Here is an 8633-nt window from a genome sequence, read left to right on the forward strand (position 1 = left end):
ATTGTACGATCAAGAATTGAGTACGAGGCCGTTTGAAATGGGCACATTTTATCTGGCTACTCAATACTGCCCCTTGCAGCCCAAACAGGTTAAAGTCATTATGTATTCATCCCCTGCTGCACCTTGGTCCACTCATTCACCACAAGTCGAGCGTTACAGAACCACCCACCAACGAAGGATCAAGCAGCGGGTTAACTTCTACCGCCTCAGAAACCCGGATCCGGGAGCACCCCCCACCACCCCCACCAGTAAAAAAGCTGACCAGCATAGCTAGCATAGCGTCACAAGTAAATACTAGCATCTAAATATCATTCAATCACAAGTCCAGGACACCAGATGAAAGACCCACTTCTTGTGAATCCAGCAATCATTTCTGATTTTTAAAATGTTTTACAGGGAAGACACAATATGTAAATCTATTAGCTAACCACGTTAGCAAAAGACACCATTTTTCTTGTCCACCATTTTTTCTCTCCACTAGTAGCTATCACCAATTCGACTAAATAAAGATATTGATAGCCACTAACCAAGAAAAAAACTCATCAGATGACAGTCTGATAACATATTTATTGTATAGCATAGGTTTTGTTAGAAAAATGTGCATATTTCAGGTAGAAATCATAGTTTACAATTGCACCCACCATCACAACTCGACTAGAATAAATACAGAGAGCAACGTGTATTACCTAATTACTTATCATAAAACATTTCGTAAAAATACACAGTGTACAGTAATTGAAAGACACAGATCCTGTGAATCCAGACAATGTTTCAGATTTTCTAAGTGTCTTACAGCGAAAACACAATAAATCGTTATATTAGCATACCACATGTGCAAACATTACCCCAGCATTGATTCAAGGCAAAAAGAGCGATAGCATTATCACCACCAAAATATATACATTTTTTCACTAACCTTCTCAGAATTCTTCAGATGACACTCCTGTAACATCATATTACAACATACATATAGAGTTTGTTCGAAAATGTGCATATTTAGCCACAAAAAAACGTGGTTATACAATGAGAATAGTAGCCAAACTGGCCAGAAAATGTCGGGCGCCATCTTGGACAGTGATCTAGTCTAATGAATAAATAATCATAAACAGTCCGGTACCACCAGTTCTGGCATCATGTACCTGGCCTATAGTGCGCTTTGAGAAACCAGTGTGCCCTGTTCCTGCTCCACGCACTAGCCCTGTGGTGTGTGTCTCCAGCCCATTACCACCAGTGCCGACACCTCGCACCAGGCCTACAGTGCGCCTCAGCCGGCCAGAGTCTGCCGTCTGCCCAACGGCGCCTGAACTGCCCGTCTGCCCAACGGCGCCTGAACTGCCCGTCTGCCCAACGGCGCCTGAAATTGCCCGTCTGCCCAACGGCGCTTGAACTGCCCGTCTGCCCAACGGCGCTTGAACTGCCCGTCTGCCCAACGGCGCCTGAACTGCCCGTCTGCCCAACGCCGTCTGAACTGTCCGTCTGCCAAGCGCCGCATGAACTGCCTGTCTGTACTGAGCCCGCAAAGCCGCCCGTCTGTACTGAGCCCTCAAAGCCTTCCGTCTGTACTGAGCCCTCAAAGCCGCCCGTCTGTCATGAGCCGCTAGAGCCGTCCGCCAGACAGGAGCCGCCAGAGCCTTCCGCCAGACAGACAGGAGCAGCCAGAGCCTTCCGCCAGACAGACAGGAGCAGCCAGAGCCGTCCGCCAGTCAGGAGCAGCCAGAGCCGTCCGCCAGACAGGAGCAGCCAGAGCCGCCGGCCAGACAGGAGCAGCCAGAGCCGCTGGCCAGCCATGAGCAGCCAGAGCCGCCGGCCAGCCATGAGCAGCCAGAGCCGCCGGCCAGCCATGAGCAGCCAGAGCCGCCGGCCTGCCATGAGCCGCCAGAGCCGCCGGCCAGCCATGAGCCGCCAGAGCCGCCGGCCAGCCATGAGCCGCCAGAGCCGCCGGCCAGCCATGAGCCGCCAGAGCCGCCGGCCAGCCATGAGCCGCCAGAGCCGCCGGCCAGCCATGAGCCGCCAGAGCCGCCGGCCAGCCATGAGCCGCCAGCCAGCCATGAGCCGCCAGAGCCGCCAGCCAGCCAGGATCCGCCAGAGCCGCCAGCCAGCCAGGATCCGCCAGAGCCGCCAACCAGCCAGAATCTGCCAGAGCCGCCAGCCAGCCAGGATCCGCCAGAGCCGCCAGCCAGCCAGGATCCACCAGAGCCGCCAGCCAGTTATGAGCCGCCAGCCAGTTATGAGCCGCCAGCCAGTTATGAGCCGCCAGCCAGTCATGAGCCGCCAGCCAGTCATGAGCCGCCAGCTTGTCATGAGCCGCCAGCTTGTCATGAGCCGCCTTCCAGTCATGAGCCGCCCTCCATTCATGAGCCGCCCTCCAGTCATGAGCCGCCCTCCAGCCATGAGCCGCCAGAGCCGCCGGCCAGCCATGAGCCGCCAGAGCCGCCGGCCAGCCATGAGCCGCCAGAGCCGCCGGCCAGCCATGAGCCGCCAGAGCCGCCGGCAAGCCATGAGCCGCCAGAGCCGCCAGCCAGCCATGAGCCGCCAGCCAGCCATGAGCCGCCAGAGCCGCCAGCCAGCCAGGATCCGCCAGAGCCGCCAGCCAGCCAGGATCCGCCAGAGCCGCCAACCAGCCAGGATCCGCCAGAGCCGCCAGCCAGCCAGGATCCGCCAGAGCCGCCAGCCAGCCAGGATCCACCAGAGCCGCCAGCCAGTTATGAGCCGCCAGCCAGTTATGAGCCGCCAGCCAGTTATGAGCCGCCAGCCAGTCATGAGCCGCCAGCCAGTCATGAGCCGCCAGCTTGTCATGAGCCGCCTTCCAGTCATGAGCCGCCCTCCATTCATGAGCCGCCCTCCAGTCATGAGCCGCCCTCCAGTCATGAGCCGCCCTCCAGTCATGAGCCGCCCTCCAGTCATGAGCCGCCCTCCAGTCATGAGCCGCCCTCCAGTCATGAGCTGCACTCCAGTCCGGAGCTGCCACCCAGCCTGGAGCTGCCCCTCAGCCCGTAGCTGCCAGTAGTCCAGAGTTGCCTCTGGACTACTAAGATCCCACAAACACAACTGAGGAAATGGCTACCTAAATTTGATCCCCAAACAGAGACAACGATAAACAGCTGTCTCTGATTGAGAACCATATCAGGCCAACATAGACATACAAAAAACCTAGATGACCCACCCTTGTCACTATCATGCCCCAACCAACACAGAGAATAAACAGCTTACTATGGTCAGGGCGTGACAATGGGTGCAAGTTAACGCTATGCTAACATCAGTGCAGTAGTTGGTCATATGAAAATACACCACTGCACTGGTATAACATGAATCTTACAAAGTACATTATGCATAATGACAGTCTCACTTCCATTGTTTATATTTGTATCCATGTTGGTTAGGTTCGATTAAAATTTGCTTTCGTTGACGTTGATACCTTCGACGTTTACTTCAACTTCGGTGACCTTGAAGGAGACAGGACGGGTTCGGGTTAAATGTTTTTTGACTCCGCCCGCTTTGAGCCCGGCCCGACTTTTGACTCCTCCCACATTGAGCCCGGCTCCGATCTGCACACTGCAGTCAGGGGCTTCTCAGTAAAAGAGGTATCCACTTTGTCAATAACTGACAGAAATGTTCTGTATGCAGACCATGGGTCTTCATTGCTTAACAGATCAGACCAGTCAATTTTGACTTATAGCTGCTCACTTTTCGCAATTTTTTTTTATCATGCTGTTGCACATTAATAGGGTTTTTCAATCTCTTTTTAGTGAGCTTTCTAACCACCAATGTCACATTGTGGTCAGATATGCCAGTTAGTAAGTTAGTGGACTAACAGGTCTGTTGGTAAACACCAGATCAATTTGAGTCTGTGTTGACTGTGTTACTCTGGTTGGACCTTGTATTATTTGAGTCACCTGGTTCGTTTTGTTATTGGTTTGGTACAAGACAAAAAAGCTACTCGGCGCATGTGCTACAGTGTGGGAAGCATGCTTCAATTACCAGTGGAGAAATAAAAATGGTAACTATTTTTAATCGTGCCCTTCAACACGCAATTGCATTTAGAATTTATTGTGCAATGATTGGACTTATAAAAGCACGTTTCACTCCAGCAGCAACAAAATAGCTGTTTGAGGAGTTGTCTGACAGATTTTCTGCTCAAGGTTCTGTATCTGTATGCTGTGCACACACTCCAATTTAATTCCACTAAATTATGCAAATGTACATTTAGACCGATAAGCATGACCGGTCAAATGTATTTCCATCCACTGGAATTTCCATCAATGAACAGGCTTTTTTTCAATGGGATTTATTTTGTATATTTGGCTGGGGCCAATTTTATTTGTCAGCTTTTCAATATTTTTATTGTTCAAAAGCCAGCTATTACTGGCTAACGGAAATCCTGACACACATAGTGCATACACCATAGGCATACATCATTTACACATCCACACACACAGAGAGTTCAGCTCAGACAGATCCATCTCAGAGAGGCCCAGCTCATGAGCTCCATCAGCAGCATTATTCTGGAATGGAAAATGTGTTTATGCAACAAATGTTAATGGATCGCATTAACTCGTTCTCTAATCAAACCGAATCGTTTCAAACTAAAACGTATCGTTCCTGTATTGTATCGGAACCCATGTTTCTAGATACGTGTCAAATCACCTTGAAAGGGAAAGATGCACATCCCTAGTACTTTTCTATTTCCAGAACTACCCAAGGGTGAAAAATCCCCTCATTCATTCCTGCGGGAAAGCTAGAGAGTGGATCACTTGTAATTTAATATGTATTCACAAAATTGTGATTGCGCTACCTACCGTGTGTATTTTTTTAAAGTAAGTGGGGGAGTGGGGGTTGGATAAAGGTAAAACCATACCTACTTACTGCATTCAGAATGTTAACAGGCCATAAAAATATCTGATGGCAGCCATTTGCTTGCTGTATACCGTATACAGTAATCTATGCATATTTCGTAAGTCTTAAAATGGGAATCACATCCTGTATGCATTAACATTTGAATCCCTCTGTCGAGTCAGCGCATGCTTTTCCTTCACTCTGCTGCACTGCTGGTTACATGGGCCCTCTCCCCGTATAAAGACATTTTTCCCACTTTTCTAAACCTCGTAAATCTCCATTTTAGCGATGCCATAGAGGAGCAATACTGAAAAGAGAGGATTGGGAAAGAGTCAGTGCTTATACACAATAGTTGGATGATAAATAGTTGAGGAACACAGGGCTAAGTGTTTTGTGTTCTCTGTGTGCTCTCATAAATTGTCCTAAACCCCCCAACAACAAAAGAACCTGTATTCAAAAACGGGTCAGGTTTAATCGTGTATTCACATTGATTAGTAACAGCCTGCGTCGTGACAGTGCTCTCTGTTATATCATCAATCTAAAGCGGTAAACATGTTTGCCTGATTTGACATTACCAAACAAATTGGGTGGAGTAAGTAACAGTCGCCTTGTAACAGAGTGTTGAGATCTCCTCTGAAGTAATGGATAACTTCAAAGGGTGAAACTGTTGTCAAATGTATAAAGCGCTTTCCTCTACTATTTTCCCATATCCACAGAGTAAATGAAAGCCGCTCTATGAGTTCAAATTGAAGTTCAGTCATCCATTAAAATGTTTCCTCTCTCTCTCTCTCTCTCTCTGCCTCTGCCCCCTCTCTCTCCCCCACCCCTCTTGCTCTCGCTGGGTGAAGCCAGAACGCAAAGTAGCAAATTGGAAGAACAAAGTTGAATGACAATGAGAGAAAGATAAGAAAAATTATGACAAAGAAGAAAAAAAAGACATTGGGGTTACAGAGAAGTAATTAAGTTTGGAAAACACTGCTCTCTTCTGTCACTGTCTCCATCTGGTGGCCCTCTAAGTCAAACCCCAGAGAGATAGGAGAGAGAGACCCAACCAAATCAATTAGACCCAAACAAACCACGAGAAAAAATATAATTACTTGACACATTGGAAAGAATTTACAAAAAAACTGAGCAAACTAGAATGCTATTTGGCCCTAAACAGAGAGTCCACAGTGGCAGAATACCTGACCACTGCGACGGACCCGAACTTAAAGAAAGCTTTGACTATGTACAGACTCAGTGAGCATAGCCTTGCTATTGAGAAAGGCTGCCAGGCTTTCAAGAGAAGACTTTGTGCACACTGCCCACAAAATAAAACGGAAACTGAGCTGCACTTCCTAACCTCCTGACAAATATATGACCATATTAGAGATATACATTTCCCCCAGATTACACAGACCCACAAGAATTTATAAGCATATCCAATTTGTATGAACTCCCATATCTATTGGTTGAAATACCACAGTGTGCAATCACAGCAGCAAGATTTGTGACCTGTTGCCATAAGAAATGTGCAACCAGTGAAGAACAAACACCATTGTAAATACTTCCAATATTTATGTTTATTAATTTTCCCTTTTGTACTTTAACTATTTGCACATCGTTACAACACCGTATATAGACATAATATGACATTTGAAATGTCTTATTGTCTTAACACCATTGTAAATACAACATATACATACATGTATACATACATACACACATACGTATACATTCATATATCGATACAGTTGAAGTCAGAAGTTTACATATACTTAGGTTGGAGTCATTAAAACTTGTTTATCAACCACTCCACAAATTTTGTATTAACTAACTATAGTTTTCGCAAGTCGGTTAGGACATCTACTTTGTGTATGACACAAGTAATGTTTCCAACAATTGTTTACAGACAGATTATTTCACTTGTAATTCACTGTATCACAATTCCAGTGGGTCAGAAGTTTACATACACTAAGTAGTGCCTTTAAACAGCTTGGAAAATTCCAGGAAATTATGTCATGGCTTTAAAAGCTTCTGATAGGATAATTCAAATCAAATCAAAGTGTATTTGTCACGTGCGCCGAATACAACAGGTGTAGACCTTACAGTGAAATGCTTACTTACAGGCACTAATTGTCATAATTTGAGTCAATTGGAGGTGTACCTGTGGATTTATTTCAAGGACTACCTTCAGACTCAGAAATAAAAATGTAGACCTTAACAAGTAAGGTTCATCCTTGGGAGCAATTTCCAAACGTCTGAAGGTACCATGTTCATCTATACAAACAAATGTACGCAAGTATAAACACCATGGGACCACACAGCCATCATATCGCTCATAAAGGAGATGCGTTCTGTCTCCTAGAGATGAACGTACTTTGGTGTGAAATGTGCAATTCAATCCCAGAACAACAGTAAAGGACCTTGTGAAGATGCTGGAGGAAACCGGTACAAAAGTATCTATACCCTCAGTAAAACGAGTCCTTTATCGACATAATCTGAAAGGCTGCTCAGCAAGGAAGAAGCCAGTGCTCCAAAACCATCATAAAAAAGCCAGACTACGGTGTACAACTGCATATGAGGACAAAGATCACACTTTTTGTAGAAATGTCCTCTGGTCTGATGAAACAAAAATAGAACTGTTTGGCCATAATGACCATCGTTATGTTTGGAGGAAAAAGGGGGAGGCTTGCAAGCCGAAGAACACCATCCCAACCGTGAAGCACGGGGATGGCAACATCATGTTGTGGGGTGCTTTGCTGCAGGAGGGTCTGGTGCACCTTACAAAATAGATGGCATCATGAGGTAGAAAAATTATGTGGATATATTGAAGCAACATCTCAAGACATCAGTCAGGAAGTTAAAGCTTGGTCGCAAATGGGTCTTCCAAATGGACAATGACCTCAAACGTACTTCCAAAGATGTGGCAAAATGGCTTAAGGACAACAAAGTCAAGGTATTGGAGTAGTCATCAGAAAGCCCTGACCTCAATCCCATAGAAAATTTGTGGATAGAACTGAAAAAGTGTGTGCGGGCAAAGAGGTCTACAAACCTGATTCAGTTACACCAGCTCTGTCAGGAAGAATGGGCCAAAATTCACCCAATTTATTGTGGGAAGCTTGTGGAAGGCTAAGCATTTGACCCAATTTAAACAATTTAAAGGCAATTCCAAGAAATACTAATTGAGTGTATGTAAACTTCTGACCCATTGGGAATGTGATAAAATAAATAAAAGTTGCAATAAATCATTCTCTACTATTATTCTGACATTTCACATTCTTAAAATAAAGTGACCTGACCTAAGACAAGGTTTTTTACTAGGATTAAATGTCAGGAATTGTGAAAACCTGAGTTTAAATGTATTTGGCTAAGGTATATGTAAACTTCTGACTTCAACTGTATATACACATACATAAATACACACACATATATATATATATATATATATATATTTACACCTACAGTATGTATATATATATACATACACATATACTGTATATATACATACATATTCACACATATATATATATACATTCACACATACATATATATACATACACACACACACATACATACACATGTATATATACACATATACAAACACACACACACACACACACACATATATACATATATATGCATGTACTTGAACTATTTGCACATCATTACAACACCTTTCATAGACCTAATTTGACATTTGAATTGTATTTAGTATTTATCCTTTTGGAACTTTTGTGAGTGTAATTTTTCTGTTAATTTTGTGATGTTTATTTCACTTTTGTTTATAATCTATTTCACTTGCTTTGACAATGTAAACA

The sequence above is a fragment of the Salvelinus fontinalis genome, chromosome 10 (genome assembly GCF_029448725.1).
Source record: "Salvelinus fontinalis isolate EN_2023a chromosome 10, ASM2944872v1, whole genome shotgun sequence".
In the NCBI taxonomy this organism is placed as follows: domain Eukaryota; kingdom Metazoa; phylum Chordata; class Actinopteri; order Salmoniformes; family Salmonidae; genus Salvelinus; species Salvelinus fontinalis.